Consider the following 19,219-nt stretch of genomic DNA (forward strand, 5'->3'; position numbering starts at 1 on the left):
TTCCTTTTTATAAATATGGGAGTATTTTTTGTTGGTGTTTTGCTATTCTAGTTTTAAAATGTATATATGTATATGAAGAGTTATGTCAGTTTTGGACTCTAGATGTTGGAGGACCTCTGGAGTCTAGAGGCATATACAATTGTGACAGCTGGACTTCAGGCTGACTAGGTGCTCACACATGAGGTCAATAGAGCAATTAGCACAGCCTCCACCTCGAATATAGCTCAGTTCACCCATTTGTTTGTTTGTATGCCCTGAAGAAGGCCGATAGAGAGGCCGACACATGTTGGTGTTTTTTTAATGGTTCTATAATGAACTAAGCGATTTATTAAAGCTTTTTTATATACATGAAGAGTGCCTGGAACTTCCTTATTTTTTTCAACTGGCTCCCCTTATCCAAAGAGCACCTTAAAAAAAACCACTGTAACAGAGAAGCTGTTGGTCTTGCTGAGTTTGTTATTTGATCCGAAGAGAATGGACTCTGTTTTATCCAGGTGTAATGATAATATGTTATCAGCGAGCCAGGTGCGGATTCTGCCGAGATCCGGGTTTGTTCAACCTGTAACTTGTTCTTGTCAGAGACCAGCAGGGCTGAGTCGTTCGCGAACAGGAACAAGTTGCAGTCACAAGCTGATGACATGTCATTTGCATAAATTAGGAACAGTAACGGTCCTAGTATGCTTCCTTGTGGAACACCACAGCTCACTGGGAGGGGGGGGGATAGGGTACCGTTTACCTCTACCATCTGTTCTCTCCCCTCCAGGTAGGATTGCATCCAGCTCACGGATAAACTATCAAAATGTGTCTTAACCCTTTGGTTGCCGAAAAACAAAGATTCTCGTTTCCGGGTCGTTATTTCTTTTATTCGCTATCGCCATTCATAATCCATCGAGGCACCTTGTGCAGGCTGTCCTGAATGGGTCTGAGATCACAAACGTCCAATACTGCCGCCTAACGCCTTGCGGCCGCTATTGCACTCCATTTGAAACGATGTGGCTTGTTTTCTGGGCCGAGCTGTGGCGTGGGGCCGGGGTCTAAACACTCGGGCAAGACAAGCGGTTACCACAGTTGCTTCGACGAGCCCCCCCCCCCCCCCCCCCCCCCCCCGTTCATGTTCAATGCTGGATTACGTTGGAAACATGATCGCGATCAGTACTTGGAATGGCGATCAGATAATTGGATTATTCTTTTTGCAGTACATCATAGACAAGGTAAGGGCTATATATTATCAATCTTGCGTTGATCCGATAATTTTTTCCCGACGATCGGAGCGTGTGTGTGTGTGGGGTGTCCCGTTGGTTGCGATCAAAGCACGGAGGGGCGGATTTCCCTCCCCCCTTTCATGCGTCCATGATGAAACATAATACCGATAATCTAGCATTGATCTCAGATTGATTATTGATCCAGGCGAGGATTGGCACAATTTATAGTGAAATGCAGTAAAGCGCTGTTTGGCTGCGTTTCCTGGGATTACACAGAATCGCTCTGGAACTATGCTCGTATTCACCACGGTATAAAACGGAAATGTATGGATGAAAAAATTATCTGTTTTTTTGCATGTTGACCGGAAGAAACTCACTGACAATCGACTGTGTTATTAGATCCATAGCTATAATATTTAATATAGTTTTAGCACTGCAAACACCGGCATTTATCCCCATTGAACAAAGCGCTGGCACTCACGGAGTCACAGCGCCCTCTTGTGAACGGCACTGGATGTGTTGTGAAGGGCCAGATTAAACCGAATATATATATTTATTTATATATATATATTTAAATTGTATTTGTATATTCTCTAATATTCCCTGATATCCCTTGTATATTCCTTGTACAATATGCATTGAATATCCATTCTAGCCTACTGAACATCCCATAATAGTCTCCATTCTACTATTGGTCGAGACCTTGGTGCCAGGCTGCCATACCCCCCAGACCCAGTTCAAACGTACCGCTCAACATGTACGAACAAGTCCTAGTTCCGCGTAGGAATCTGGCTACCGCACCACTAATGGTACTATTTGTTCATAGTGCGTATATATACTGCGCTACTAAAGTAGGACTTCCTTTTTAGTCCAGTTTCTTCCCTCCAATAGAGTGACAGACGTAAAGCCTCCCCGCGACGCCACGTGTGGGAGTAAGGCCAAGTTCGGCCTACCATCGGTATTGAGACATCGTGTATATTAATATTTGAATAGTCATATTTGGCACTATATCGTCGAGTTGGACGTAGTCTATTAAGCTAATAATAGTCTATTCATATGTAGTGCTTCGTGCGGTGAGAATACTATCGTAGTCAGCACCCCCATCGTTTCGGGTAGAACTGGCTGCTTATCCAGGGTGGCCGACCCCATGTGAGGCTGCACCCGAGGAGCCCCAGAGCCGACGAGCGAGTGGACCTGCATACCGGATTATTCTACCGACGACAGCCCGCCTTCCCAGGCACGGATTATGCTTTGTATACAGTGATTATTCTATGGATAAAGACCAACACTGCCGTGTGTTGGAAACCCCCCCCCCGGAGAGGATGACAGGTGAGGAGACGCTCTACACGACGAGGTCGCTTCACGTCTCTCCATCGTGGACCGGAGGAAGCCGGCCCACAGAGAGTCCAACTGCTTTCATCTGTGGATCGAGGATCGCTGAGGCACCGAGCCGCACAACCGTGGGTTCTCCCAGGATACCCTCGGCCAGACGGATACAGCCAGACTCTACCCCCCCCCCCCCCCCCTTCTCCAGTTGTCTTACAAGCGACCGGAATTCCCCCCTAGTGTATCCAGTTCTATAATCATTAAAGTATCATTGCTATTATTCCTTAAATATTCCAGGTTGTATATTTACCGCCTGCGCCACCAGAGATTGGACGTTCTCTATTGATATACCAACGAATACTCATTTGCCATAAAAGTGCATCCTATTTCAAATCATAAATGTGATTGCTCTACATACCTTTTGCTATGTATTAATTATTATTAAACGCAGACTTTCGACTTGGTACATTTGTGTTGGATCGTTTCATCTACGTGGGAGTGTTTACCATAATTATTTATGCCTAGTACTGGGTGGCCAGAGTCTAAAGTACAAGAGGTAGTGGTAGTAAGTATCATATCTAACAATACAGTCAGGGAATTGTACCCCTCAGTTACAATTGGTCCTTCGAGCCGGATGGTAATTAGTGTAATATTAATATAGTGTTATTAATATTGAAATGGCCTATGATGAACACTCCACGAAACGATCCTCCTAACCAACGCCTGCAGCGCGAACGACGGCTCCCTCAGTACTTAGAGGCTTACGCTGTCAGTCAACAACCTAGTCTTCTACTAACAGTAAACGCGGTAAAACTAGAAAGTAAAAGTATGTCTAACCCCAACGCCCAGACTACCCCGACCATAGAGGCCCCTACGGGTTCTAATGTAACTGACCAAGCTCACGGTGGGGACCAGTGGGAACCAGACATGACTTCACACCCCGCCTGTACTGAAGAAGTAGTCCCCGATGAGTCCCGGGAGGAATACAACGCTACCGAGAGAGAACTCGGCACGGAAGAAGACGGGGAGAGCACCGTGGAGATAGAGCTCCAAGGCTCCGCAAGGAGTACCCCGAGGGAAGGCTCCCCTATACAACCGCCTTCTCCCAGCGAGGCAGAGAGGACCCTACAGCAGGCCTTCCTCATCAGCCTGAACGCCGCTGCTGAACGCGACCGACTGCAGATCCAGCAGCGGAGCGAAGAAGAGCATATACGTCTAGAAATAAGACGCATTCAGATGGAAGAGAATGTGGCCCGAGACCGAGCAGACAGCCAGCGAGCAGCTGCTGGTGCTCTACGGGACGCAGAGCGCGACAGACAGCAAGCGCAACTAATAGAACAGCTGATCAGACGGACAACACCCTCTCCCTCCGCCAGAGGCTCCAGGAACTCGTCTAGACACACCTCCAGGGCGGCATCCCCTAGCCGAGTAAACAACCCTGAACTTGACCAACAGACGAGGTCTATACCCCCCACAGACCACCTCCCCCCACCGGTCCAAGCGAGACCTAGCAACCGGGAAGGAGCAGCATATCCTGTGGAGAGGCTAAACCAGAGACTACAAGCACTGGATGACCTAACTGAAGACGAAGAGGAAGAGGAGGAGAACCACGCCCGACGACAGCACAGTACTCTACCGGACCAGGAGGTCCGGTACAGCCCAGGCTATACTCCCGCGGAGCTGCGCTACAGACCCCCGACTCTATACACGGGTGAGCACGACGCACGACCCGCACCGAGGAACAGCACCTGGACAAGCGGGCCATGGTACACTGCCGGTACCAGCCCATACCAAGGAGCGGGAGGAGACTCGCCTAGGAGGCCTCTCCCCCAACGCTCGCCGATGTATCCACAGTCAGCGTCATACATTGGCACGCCTATGGTACCCGACTTCACCCAAGAGAACCGGGCCCAGTATACAGAACTCCGCATGTGTCTGGAGACCATGTTGGTGGATGTATTGGATGAACGCCATAAATACGCCATCCTACTGAAGCACTTAAAGGTACCCCGCGCACATAATATAGCGCTCGCCTACGCGACTTCCACCACCCCATACACAGCAGCGCTGGTAGCATTGGACCAGAGGTATGGGCGCATATGGGATTACGTGATCCAGGAGATCCGACACATCGACCGCTTACCCCCAGCAATAGACAATCGAGCACTGGACGACCTGTCCATCAGAGTGCAGTCCCTGGTAGGGATGTTGGGAGCGCAGAGAGAGAAGGGGAGGCATGAACTTTACGCCAACTCAAATGTGGAAAGGATCTTGGAGAAGCTGCCGCCCGCTCGACAGGAGCGTTTTAGGCGGCAGAGAGACCACCGAGACCCGAATGGCCCCGAACCGAACCTCCTCGATCTAGCAGACTTCCTGGCGAAAGAAGTCAGCAGCCTACGGCTAGATACATTCGGACGGAGCACCCCTGGCTCCAGAGAAGGAACCAGACGACTAAATGATGGAAGAAGATCGGTGACTGTGATGCACCAATCGGAGTCAGTACCGAGCAGCAGGAGCCACAGTACCCCCTCCAGAACGGAGAAGTGGAAGATAGTGTGCCCCTACTGTGAGAAAGAACACTGGCTAGCGCAATGTGACTCCTTCCCCAAGCTGAACGCGGAGGAAGCAAGTCAATGGATAAAGTCCAACAAGCGCTGTTTTCGCTGTGCGCGCTCACACATGGCAGCCGAATGCCGCTTAAAGAAAAGGTGCACCAAGTGCGATGGAGCCCATCTGGACATACTTCACGACAGTAACAGAAGGCGCCCTTCACCCGCACCATCCAGCAGCAAAGCGAGCGTCATGTACATCGATCCCGCCAGCAGCAGTGGAGCCCGAGTACTCCTAAAAGTAGTGCGTGTGACACTAAGCTACCAGAATAAAGTCCTGGACACTTACGCCGTCCTCGATGACGGGTCAGAGAAGACCCTTCTGCTCGCCTCCGCTGCGGCCCAGCTAGGGCTGCGGGGAAGCGAAACCCAAATGACAATTCGGACAATAAGACGAGATTTGAAGACGATAAAGGGCGAGAATGTCTCATTCTCTATCGCAGCAAGCGGCCAGCCTGAGCGACGGTACCAGATTACAGACGCTTTCACCAGCCAAGAAATAGGACTGTCGCGGTACACATACCACATCGCCAAGCTGATGGAGAAATATGCACATCTGCGCAAGTTACCGATCCCGCTCATAGACAATGCTATGCCGACCCTGTTGATAGGCTCCGACCATGCAGACCTCATTGTCCCGATAGACCGGGTTCATACCGGACCCCGAGGCTGTCCTGCAGCAGTCGAGACCCGTTTGGGATGGACTCTCCAAGGCCCGCTCGCCAAATCTCTCAACCGAAGTACAGCCACTAGATGTCTCCACTCCCGAGTCACAGAGGGAGAAACCGCACTCCTGCAACACGTAGAGCGGCTATGGACCTTGGAACAAATGCCCTTTAAGAACGGAAAGAAAGACATTCGCTCTAAAGATGACATTTACGCCATTCACCTCCTCGAGACAGGGACCAAGAGAGTCCCGGTCAACGGCGTGTTGAGATACGCCACGCCACTCCTGCGGCGAGAAGGAATGCCTACTTTCCACGCCAAGACAGACGCCACAGAACGGTACCTGCTGAACACGGAGCGGCGCTTAGCCAAGAACCCCGCCCAAGAGAGTGTATACCGCGCCGAGATTGAGAAGCTCATCACAGCGGGACACGTCACAAAGATGGACATTAAAGAGGCTGACCAGACCACTGAATCGTGGTACGTGCCTCACCACAAGGTCCATCACAACGGTAAAGACCGCATAGTATTTAACTGCAGCTACCAGATCGGATCCCAAAATCTGAATAAAGAGTTACTGCCCGGTCCCACACTCGGCCCCTCCCTACTCGGCGTTCTACTCCGCTTCCGCCAGGAAAAGGTGGCCATCAGCGGGGACATTAAAGGAATGTTCCTGCAGGTGAGATTAGTAGAGGAGGACAAGCCCCTGTTACGGTTCCTATGGAGAGAGAAGCCAGGAGATGAGCACCCAGCCATCTACCAATGGGAAGTCCTCCCCTTCGGAACGACGTGCAGCCCCTGCTGTGCTACATTTGCACTACAGAAACATGTAGCAGAGGACCCAGCAGCGGACGAAGAGGTCCGACACAGCGTAAAGAACAGCTTCTACGTAGACAACTGTCTACAAAGCCTTTCAACCGAGGAAGAAGCCGAGGCTCTCCTGATTAAACTCTGCGCCTCATTGATCAAAGGTGGCTTTGATCTCAGGCAGTGGGCCAGCAGCGATCCGCAAGTACTGCGCAGCCTCTCCTCCGAGGACAAGGCAGCCAGCAGCGAGACCTGGATGGCTACAATCCCGGGAGAAGCCCAGGAGATGACCCTGGGATTGGTGTGGCGATTCAAAACAGATTCGCTTCACTACAGACACAAGCCCCTGACTACGGAGCAGGGAAGGCCGGCGGCGGCGCCGACCACCAGACGGAGTGTGTACACAACACTCGCCCGACAATATGACCCGCTAGGATGTATTCTACCGTACACCACCAGGGCAAAAATGATTGTACGAGCATTGTGGGACAAGGACCAGGGCTGGGACGACCCCATTCCCGCACACCTTGCATCCACCTGGAGAGAGTGGGAGATGGAGCTCCACTCACTCCCAGGCGTTAATATGCGCCGAAGCTACTTCCCACCCACGGTGAGGCCAGAGACATGTAAAATGGACTTACACGTCTTCAGTGACGCCTCAGAGGTCGCATACGGATCAGTAGCCTACTTGCGGGCCCAAGAAGAGGGGGGAGAGATCTACACAGCATTTGTCCTCGCCCGCTCGAGAATAGCCCCACGCAAGCAACAATCTATCCCACGTCTAGAGCTCTGCGCAGCCCTAGCCGGAGCGCACCTAGCCACGCTCATCCAACGTGAGCTCACCATACCGGTGTCTAGAACAATCCTGTGGTCAGATTCCACGACAGTACTCGCCTGGATCAAATCGGACTCATGCAAGTACAAAGTCTTCGTGGGAGTCAGAGTCACCGAGATTCAAGACTTAACCGAAGAGTTAACCGGAGAAACAGAGTGGCGCTACGTTGATACAAAACAGAACCCAGCTGACGTCATCACCCGGGGAATGCCCCTAGATGACCTCACCCGTCGCAATGTCTACAGTGACGGCCCAGCATTCCTAAAGCTCCCGGAAGGAGAGTGGCCCACGCCTATCCCGAGGGAAGCCAGTCAAGAGGAGGCTGAGAATAAGAAACCTATGTTCTGTGGATTGAGCACTGTTATCTCCGCAGACCCCAACATAGATGATTGCACTACCATAGAGAGTGCACAACAAAGGACATTCCTACTGCACTACCTACCGTCTCTACAGACCCGCCAGAAGTGGGTAAAGGAGAGAGACAATTTGACAGAAGGAACAGTCGTCATGATTATTGATCAATTACTGCCCAGAGCTATGTGGCCGGCCGGCCGCGTAAGCAAGGTGATCACCGGTGCCGACGGCAAGGTCCGAGCAGCTGAAGTGCTTGTCCAGGGTCGCACTTACACCCGTCCCGTGGCGAGGCTCATAGAACTGCCCCGACTCCCAGACACAATCGATGATGACCATGACCCTATAACCCTATGACTTTGTGAAGTTGACTGACCCCTACAGCAAACCCTTATGCGTAAATAGACAACGCGATTAATCTGTCTCTGCTTAACTGATTAGGTCTGGGACCAATCAGGGGGTGGCTGTTGTGAAGGGCCAGATTAAACCGAATATATATATATTTATTTATATATATATATTTAAATTGTATTTGTATATTCTCTAATATTCCCTGATATCCCTTGTATATTCCTTGTACAATATGCATTGAATATCCATTCTAGCCTACTGAACATCCCATAATAGTCTCCATTCTACTATTGGTCGAGACCTTGGTGCCAGGCTGCCATACCCCCCAGACCCAGTTCAAACGTACCGCTCAACATGTACGAACAAGTCCTAGTTCCGCGTAGGAATCTGGCTACCGCACCACTAATGGTACTATTTGTTCATAGTGCGTATATATACTGCACTACTAAAGTAGGACTTCCTTTTTAGTCCAGTTTCTTCCCTCCAATAGAGTGACAGACGTAAAGCCTCCCCGCGACGCCACGTGTGGGAGTAAGGCCAAGTTCGGCCTACCATCGGTATTGAGACATCGTGTATATTAATATTTGAATAGTCATATTTGGCACTATATCGTCGAGTTGGACGTAGTCTATTAAGCTAATAATAGTCTATTCATATGTAGTGCTTCGTGCGGTGAGAATACTATCGTAGTCAGCACCCCCATCGTTTCGGGTAGAACTGGCTGCTTATCCAGGGTGGCCGACCCCATGTGAGGCTGCACCCGAGGAGCCCCAGAGCCGACGAGCGAGTGGACCTGCATACCGGATTATTCTACCGACGACAGCCCGCCTTCCCAGGCACGGATTATGCTTTGTATACAGTGATTATTCTATGGATAAAGACCAACACTGCCGTGTGTTGGAAACCCCCCCCCCCGGAGAGGACGACAGGTGAGGAGACGCTCTACACGACGAGGTCACTTCACGTCTCTCCATCGTGGACCGGAGGAAGCCGGCCCACAGAGAGTCCAACTGCTTTCATCTGTGGATCGAGGATCGCTGAGGCACCGAGCCGCACAACCGTGGGTTCTCCCAGGATACCCTCGGCCAGACGGATACAGCCAGACTCTACCCCCCCCCCCCCCCTTCTCCAGTTGTCTTACAAGCGACCGGAATTCCCCCCTAGTGTATCCAGTTCTATAATCATTAAAGTATCATTGCTATTATTCCTTAAATATTCCAGGTTGTATATTTACCGCCTGCGCCACCAGAGATTGGACGTTCTCTATTGATATACCAACGAATACTCATTTGCCATAAAAGTGCATCCTATTTCAAATCATAAATGTAATTAAGTGATTGCTCTACATACCTTTTGCTATGTATTAATTATTATTAAACGCAGACTTTCGACTTGGTACATTTGTGTTGGATCGTTTCATCTACGTGGGAGTGTTTACCATAATTATTTATGCCTAGTACTGGGTGGCCAGAGTCTAAAGTACAAGAGGTAGTGGTAGTAAGTATCATATCTAACAATACAGTCAGGGAATTGTACCCCTCAGTTACAACCATGGTCTAATGTGTCTTAACATAACCAACAGCACCATGTTCTAACGCTCAATGAAGAAAGCCAATGGCCGTCACAACCCAGCGTGCAGATAGATGGGTAGCAAGAGCCAGCAGCAAGAGCAGCAAAAGAGTCAGCATATCACCAGGGTTATCTAGTGGACACCCCCCTTCACTGATGTTTCTTCAAGTTAGGCCCATGACACCTCAGGAAGGTTAGTTCCAGCTATATTATTATCAAAAATACAATTCCAGAAAAGGAATACTCTTACCCTTTGTTTACATCGGCCCCCAGCTGACATAATTTCTCCTCAACCAAATCCACTGACTTTCAATGCTTTTACCGGTTTTCTATTTTCTACCGCTTTTACCATGTTCTAATGTATCTCAACATAACCAACAACACCATGTTTTTTGGGAACAAGCCCCTGAAGTTAAGCAATAGACAGGAAACTCCACTCTCCATGTATAGTTAAGCATTACATCACGCGCAGGATGTGTGTTATACTCATTAGATCACACCTAGGGGTGGTTGTTAGGCCCGACGCGCAGCGGAGGGTTGTTAGACCCCCCTAGGCGTGATCTAATGAGTATAACACACGACTTCAAGTGATGTAATGCTTTTATACAATGGCCCAATTCACCCAACCTTATTGCTATACAATAAACACACAGTAATTGAAGCATAATGGAGATTTATTCACAAAACCCTCCACAGAAAAAGTAGGTAAATTATTTTTTTTAAATACCTCCGCCTCCGTGTCTAGAAGCAGGGGGAGGTGCTACAAAGAATGCTATCTAACAACAAACTTCATATAAATCCTGCGATTTATTATTGTTTTGACATTGGGTCATGACAAACCAATTACATAATCCAACATATGTGTAAACAACTAACATATTCCAGTTGACTGTATCTTTTTTAATTATTCGTTACGAATATATCCATACTTCCATTGTGTCCGGGATATCCAGTGAAATCGCTTCATGTGACAGTGTCCTTTTGAAGCAGAGGGAGGTGCTACAAAGCATGCCATCTAACAACAAACTTCATATAAATCCCGCGATTTATTATTGTTTTGAGAATTGGTCATGACAAACCAATTACATAATCCAACATAAACAACTAACATATTCCAGTTGACTGTATCTTTTTTTTTTTTTAATTATATTCGTTACGAATATATCCATACTTCCATTGTGTTCGGGACATCCAGTGAAATCGCTTCGTGTAACAGCCTTTTTTTTATAAATATTTTTTCCGTCCGCGATTTTTCTTTTGTTTCACAATAATCCAACATATGTGTAACAAACTAACATATTTGCAGTAGATTGTATCTTTTTTGGAGGATTCGTTCAAAATATATTCATACTTCCATTTGTCTATCTATGGCGGATTCATTCAGTCTCATTAAAAACAATTATAATAATTCGGTTGTGGGAGGGATCTGGGGTCACGTGGAGTGTGTTATACGAAATAACAACATCTAACTTGACTGTTTCAGCAAATCAGAATCAAGATATTTGCATGCCATTGTATAATAGAGAATTCATGAGTCTGAATTAGGGGTGTAACGGTACACAAAAAACACGGTACGGTACGTCAGTGGCATTGCGTGGGTCAAATAACAGAGGATGCCAAAAAACGAAGTTATAAAAAATGTACCGTCTAGAATATAAATATGTTTTTATCGTTTTCTGCAGTCATTCCTAGAACGTGAGATATAGGCATAAACACATATATAGATTATCAAATGCCGTTTGTTGGCGATACACGCTATATTAAAAATTTCAACTCTACATGATCCTAAACGTTATGACTTATCATGCGCGGATGAACGGGGGGGGGGGGGGTCGTTTATAATTCCGTGATTTTCAGTAAATGTTTTATGTAGTATGGGTGATATATTGATCAGAGCAGTTTGCATGGATAATAATAAACAAACAAGCTGAAAATGACGTCAGCGTCCTCTTACCGTTAGCCGATGAGACTGGAGTAAAAAGATCCCACTTATTTGACGGCGATCTCCTAAATCCATTTCCGGTTTGTATAATCATAATAAACGCCCAAATCGTATCGATTATTGCGTTATGGCAGCGATCGCTACACACGGACGTGTGTCTACAGTCCCGCAACAATATGCGAGTGCCGGACGCATTTGCCACATGCACCGGAGATCTCCAGAGGTCCACTTCCGGTTGCAACTCGCCGATCATCCACCAGGCGGCAGTATTGAAGCGTTGCAGAGTTGTGCAGGCTCCCACTGCATCAGACCAGGCTCCGTGAGGGAATTATAACATGGCGAAAAAATGAAATATGATCTCAATAACGTTGTACGCCGTGGAATGGCAGAATTCGCATGAACTTGAAACACGTCGTAAGCCGTTTCCGGCGGTGGATGTGTTAATGCCGTTACAGATTCTTAGTCAAAAATCTGTCGATCAACTTGACAGTTTCCATTAATTTGCATTCACATCACTGAACTCTGCTAAGCAATGTGTTCTATATACTATAGAAACACAAACAAAAAGGTACAATACAGTACAGCTCAATACAAACAACTGCTAAGAGGATGTAGTATGTCTCTTGCTCCGTCTCTCATTCTCCCCCTCTTTCCTTCCTCCCTCCCATTATAAGCGTCTTGCAATGTTGGTTAAGATATGAAATACTTGCCAGTAGTGTACTGCATAGTCCATACAGAGACTGTAAACAAACACGCTCACAACGTGTCTCCACAGTCCCCGATTATGAATGGGAATAGGAATATGTCAAGATATTGCTGACATGGTAGAACATACACAGTATACAGTTATTACAGTATGGCTCGGCGGCCCATCAAACCAAGCAGTCACCATGTACAGTATGGCTCGGCGCCGGCGGCCAGTCAAACCAAGCAGTCACCATGTACAGTATGGCTCTGCGGCCTGTCAAATAATAACACAGTATTACACTCTTGATAACGTTAGTTAGCAACCAAGCTAGCCTATGCAAGCTTACTTGGCCAATGTGGGTCGTCCTACTGGACAGATAGATTTGTTAAATCAGAATATCCACAGTGGTGTGCTCAGCTGGTCCCCAGTAAAGGTCCCGCTGGCGAAAAATAAGTTGCTGCTCAATGAATGAATCCGAGAGAGGAATCCGAATTTCCCCTCTAACTAGTGCTATCATTGCGTCATTAATAAAGTTTTCAATCAATCAAACACAAGACTTGCATAACGTTACATAATGTTAGCTAGCAAGCCAGCTAGTCGACCTTCCTCCATGATTGTAACGCTATCTACAGTACTAGAGAATTCGAAGGTGCCGTGAGGCAATGACGCTGTGGTCACGTTTAGATTTTAATGTGATTTGATTGGCCAGGGGGGGGGGGGGGGGCAGAAGCCAAATTAGAAAAAAAATGCCACATAACCTAGAACCAAGCTGGGCCGTGTTAAGGCTTAGGCGCTAAGCCCAACCCAGCTTGAATCTTATTGGCTAATAATTAAACAATAGGACAAATTTTTTTTTTAAACGCTCTAGCGTCCAAAAAGCCTCCAAATGTCAATCAAAATAATGGTACCAGGCTGGCAGACTGTCAGTCAGTCATATGGGCTGCCTCAGTCAGTGACAGAGAGAGTGGGCGCAGTTTCGCTCGTTCGGTTAATTTCTCCAGGAGGGAGACAATTATTATAACACAGAGATGAAAAATAATGATTTTTTAATTATTGTAAACTAGTAAAAAATAAATTTAATCTTTTTTTAATGTTTTATTTTTAATACATTTTTTTTTTACTGTTTATATTTTTGGGGAAGCTTGGCTTCCCTTGGCTTCCATGAATATTCTCAACTGCGGTACGTACCTCGGTTGTGAAGTCAAGGTTCGGTACGGGTTTTCGTTACAGTGGGGGAAAGTTTGGCTTTCCATGTTCCACTCACGGGTGATGTAGCAGTAACTAATTGTACTTGTAGGGCTGTCAATGAATATTCTATATTGAAATTAATAATCGACTTGTAAAAAAAGAAATAATAATAATAATTATATTAGATTGTCAAAAAAACTGCCCCCGGTGGGCGGTCGTTAGTAGTTAACATATCGTTGTATTCGTTTGGTACACAGCCGTTAGGTACGGTACGGTATACACTGAAACGGTTCGGTATGGATACGTTTACCTTTACACCCCTAGTCTGAATGTAGCTCATGTTAAGCTGTACTTCTCTCTCTCCTGCCACACCACTGTCTGAACATTTTACCAAATAATTCTCTATTTATTGATATTTTTTTTACATTTGTGCATAACGTTAGCTAGCACTATGTAAACAAAGACTGCTGACAATGGAGATGTTAATCTCACTCACCAGAAACGCCTTGACAAACCACTGCATTGTCCATCAGAGGAGACAGGGCAATACGTGACAAGCAGTCTGGGACAACATTGCATGCGTTTGTTTTTAATTAAACTCTTTAAATGTACTTTTGTAGTTAAAATGTAAAGAATTCAACCAAATTATTGGCATGTGCCTTGATTATGGTGATAGGCGGATCCAGAGGGGTTCCCCCACCTGGAATTTGATTGGCCACTCCAGATGCCACCCGAGATTTCTGGCACACCATTGGCTTCCACCTTGTGTCAAGGCGGGTGTTGCATCTGTTGCAATGGTTATAATCACTTGGGTATGTTCCTGTATTATACATGTAATACTGAAATACAATTCAAGTAGAAACTATAATATTGTAGTATTGGCCCCCTAGGTAGTTTAGTTTAGATTCGATTCGATTCTTTAATGACCACCCAGCCAGGCTGGTGGAATTTGTTTTCAGTGCAATTACAGCATTGTTCCAACATAGAACATATAACATCACTTACAGTTACAATACATACATACTACATGCAGTTAAATACATAGATACATAACATAATTACAAAGACCACAATATCAAAGTTTATGTCCATGTCCATAGCAACAGAGGTAGGGGGTTGCTACATGGAGTTCAGTGACCGTATGATAGGGGGGCAGTGGGGAAGAAGCTGTTTTTAAAGCGGGATGTTTTGGTGGTCAGGGATCTGTAGTGCCTCCCGGAGGGCAGCAGCTGGAAGATATAGTGTGCTGGGTGAGTGGGGTCAGAGATAATTTTTCTTGCTCTTCTTATTGTACTTTGGCGGTGGAGTGATTCGAGTGATGGGAGGGGGGTGCGGATTATTTTGGAGGATTTATTGATTATTCTTTGCTGTTTGTTTTTGGAGTGAATGTCCATACTGCTGTACCAAACTGTTATGGAGAAGGTGAGGATGCTTTGAATGATGGCCTGGTAAAAACAGAGCAGGAGATGTTTTCTGATTCTGTATTTTTTGAGTTGGCGGAGGAAGAACAGCCTTTGATTGGCTGCTATGATTTCATTGCTACGGATGTGAGAGTAATTGGTCTGTAGTCGTTGAGGCAGGAGATATTGTTGGATTTTGGCACGGGGATGATGGTGGACTTTTTGAAACACTGGGGGACTGAACAATTATGGAGAGAGGTGTTAAAAATGTTGGTGAAGACAGGGGCCAGTTCTGCAGCACAGTGATGGAGGACAGATGGGCTGATAAAATGTAACGTTTTTACAAGCTAGTTCACCACCTTTTTTTACACAGGATTTTAGCCTGTACCTTCTGGCAGGGGGACTGCCAATGGAAATTAGCCTTTTGGCTAAAATTGGGTGCATTTACATCCGTAAAATGTTTTATTAATGTACACTGTCCCCCTTGAACAAAAAAAGTTAACCTAAACCTAACCTAACCACGTTGCAAGGCAACAAACTCTCAAACGATCTTTGCTCATTTATCTGACTGTATATCTGTTATTCAAGGCATTTAAATCAGTTTGTGAGTTTGTTATCCAGTTGGTGTCATAGCTTCAATTAAGTCAGCTCAATATCAATCTTTACAGATAACATGAATATAATTATTTTCTATTATAAATTATTTGCAAACAACCCATTCAAACATATCATTCTTAGCCGTTAGCAAAGCAAGGACATACTTGGAGCAGGAGTAAATCGAAAAAAAATATTTAGGTTCCCTTACGAAAACGTATCATGATAATTTGATGGTATTTTCAGTGTTACCATTGTACCGGCTAAGACATTAGTAGTAGCAGGGTAGAGAGACCAAAAGATGATGGAAAACGTTTGCTATGGATTTGGAGGACAGCTGAAACCGGCCCAATTTTCTGACTAAAAACACACTTCTTCAATCAATTAAATAATAATGAATAATAAAAACACTAACCTTTGTACTGTATTTTACTATTATGCACTCTGCTACTAAATAATCAACCTTGCTGCCTACCACTACCACTGTTTGACAAACAATGTTAATCACCCTTAGCTGCCAAAGTTGTACCCTTCCTTATTTTTTTATCAAGTTTTTATTTTATTTTCAATTTTCATCAAACAAACAACACAACAGCATCAATAATAACAACAACAATAATAATAATAATAATAATAATAATAATAATAATAATAATAATAATAATAATAATAATAATAATAATAATAATAATAATAATAATAATAATAATAATAATAATAATAATAATAATAATAATAATAATAATAATAATAATAATAATAATAATAATAATAATAATAATAATAATAATAATAATAATAATGACAAGACTATGAGAAATAATAAATACCTACAGATCAAAACTTAACTAAATATACAAAACACAAAATACCAAATAAAAATAAAAACATCACAAACAACACAAAAGACATTAGACATTGGACATTTCCTCCCCCACTCCCCCCCCCCCCCCACCTCCCCCCAACACCCCACCCTCACTATGCCGATATATTGTGCCCTTGTCAACCTCAGCCGCTGCGGTCCACAATTTAATACCTGCTTGTCCCACCCCAACCACACGAGCAGTCGAGATCTCCAAATAAATAACATCCAGCAATGTCAGGGACCAGTTAATTACTATGAGCTTCTCAGGTTCTTTCCATCTCATAGCGATATGCTTTTTGGCTGCTGTAACGCCTGCCAGAATAATTATTTTTTGTTGTATGTGTTAAAGTTAGAGGTTCTATGTAGGATTGTTAGTAACTGTCTAACTGCATATATAACTGTTTCCACTAGAGGGCGCTCTAGGCGGAGCCACTCAAGATACCACCAGGTGGCGAGTATAAATAGAGATGTCTCCTCCCCCTCTACCTCTTTCTCCACCAGCCTCTCAGTGAGAGGAGAACTCATATGCTGCTGCTCATACCATGTGAATGAATAAACCACGCCGCTTAAAGGCTAAAGATAGAAACCATGCCTCTTGACCACGTTATTGTCGCCCCATAGCCAGATTCTGTCAACAGTATGGATGTTGGTAGTAAAGATATATCGTTTAGAAGTAATGTTGCTGCCGTGAGTGGAATCGATATATTACAGATGCCCGAGAGTTTAGCTGCTATAGATTTCCAAAAATGGGCTACTGGTGGGCAATCCCAGACCATATGCATATACGTGCCGGTGGCTCTTAGAGAGCATAAAGTGCACCGGGAGTCGGCCACCAGTCCAGTCCCATAGAAAACAGTTTCCTAGGTGTGAGATATGTCCTATGAATATAATTTAAATTAATTTGTTGGTGATTAGGGTTGCGGGAGCCTAATATAGCATTTGTCCAAACGTCGTCCGAGTCAAACTCAGGGTCTAACTCTGGGATGTCCCCTCGCCAGACTGTATCTAATGTTAATTTTTTATATGTGGATTTGATTAAACGATCCTGTTTCCTACATTGAGTGGTAGTTATTTTGATTCTCGGGCGTTTATTATTCCAAATGCATTTGGATATCATAGTTTGAGTCTTACGCCAGTGGTCTATTGGAGGAGGAAGGGGAAGCATTGAGCTGACAATTGTATATGTTCATTTTAATTATGGATGCTCATGCCTGTAACGAGTTAGGAAGGCTCAACCATCTATACAGGTCCTGATGTATTTTATTATATGTGCCTGTGAAGTTAAATTTAGTTGTCTGATTCAGTGTGGGAAAGATCTCTATGCCTAAGTACTTAAAATGTTCAACTATGGGGATGTCAGCCGGTAGTTGCACCGCTTTGGCCAAGAGTTGTACCCTTCCTGCTGACTTGTTGTACACAATTTGTAAGTTGCTTTGGATGAAAGTGTCATCTAAATGATTAAATGTAAATGTAAATTTGGCTCTTGTGTAGTGTAAATTAAGTGCCTGGCATGGAATTTTGGAATTCTTCTTCTACTTGTACCAGACCGATGGAGTTTGCCACAGTGAATGCCATAAGGCATAACGGTTTAGACTATTTGAAAGTAAATCCAGTATAGGCTATGCTTTTCTGTGACCAACAATTTACACAATACTACTACCTGAATTATCCTGATGCAGTAAAAACCCCAAGAGAGTTAAAACAAACACTAAACACACCAGTTTACCCCTGTTAAACCCTGGTTACCCCAGGTGTGTCTCATTATGTGCTAATTGCATCTTTAACGGGGTTGTGCTGCAGCGGAGCAGGTGCAGGGCAGAGGATGCTCATGTTGATGGTCTACCAGTGGCTCCATATATGAAGTACCTTGTTAACTTAAAGTGGTCGATAAAGTCTGGGGTGTTTGTGTGTCCTCATTAGCTACAGGATGTCCCTCAGTAGGAGAGGGGAGGTAAGGAGACCCTCATCGATGATGAATGTGTGTCTGTATGTGTGTGTGTGTCTGTCTGTGAGTGCATGCGTGTGTGTGTGTGTGTGTGAGTGTCTGTATGTGTGTGCGTGCATGCATGTGTGTGTGTGTGTGTGTGTGTGTGTGTGTGTGTGTGTGTGTGTGTGTGTGTGTGTGTGTGTGTGTGTGTGTGTGTGTGTGTGTGTGTGTGTGTGTGTGTGTGTGTAATATGTGTGCGTGTGTGTGTTTGTGTGTGTATGTGTGTGTGTATAAGAACTATCACTTGGATCGATCTCACTCATAATCTCCCATGAACCCCTAGGCTGCATGAATTACGCCAGTGGACAGTTGGATGTGTGTGCGTGTGTGTGTGTGTGTGTGTGTGTGTGTGTGTGTGTGTGACAGTGTGTGTGTGTGTGTGTGTGTGTGTGTGTGTGTGTGTGTGTGTGTGTGTGTGTGTGTGTGTGTGTGTGTGTGTGTGTGTGTGTGTGTGTGTGTGTGTGTGTGTGTGTGTGTGTGTGTGTGTGTGTGTAGGGGTGGGGGTGTCTATAATTACTGCAGATGGAGATGGTATCTGAGGAACCTGCACAGGAGAAGGTGAGGGAGGATGAGTGGATTAGCTCCAGAGAAGGAAAAAACACAGAGATGAGAAGAGAGAGAAGCATAAGGGGCTTCCCCTGGCCCTAGTTTACCCATGGTTACAGTAGCTGGTGAAAATACCAAAGGCCAGAAAAAAAATGCTCACGAATTTGGCGCAACGTAATGTTAAGACGTTAAATTACTTTATTGGCTTTGTTATTACAACGCTTTGGCTGTGCTGTACTTGCAATATTCAGTCGATATTTTTTATTTTACTTTTTTTTTTTGCTTTCTTTTAT

Source organism: Notolepis coatsorum (assembly GCF_963971535.1).
Source record: "Notolepis coatsorum genome assembly, chromosome: 20".
Taxonomy (NCBI): domain Eukaryota; kingdom Metazoa; phylum Chordata; class Actinopteri; order Aulopiformes; family Paralepididae; genus Notolepis; species Notolepis coatsorum.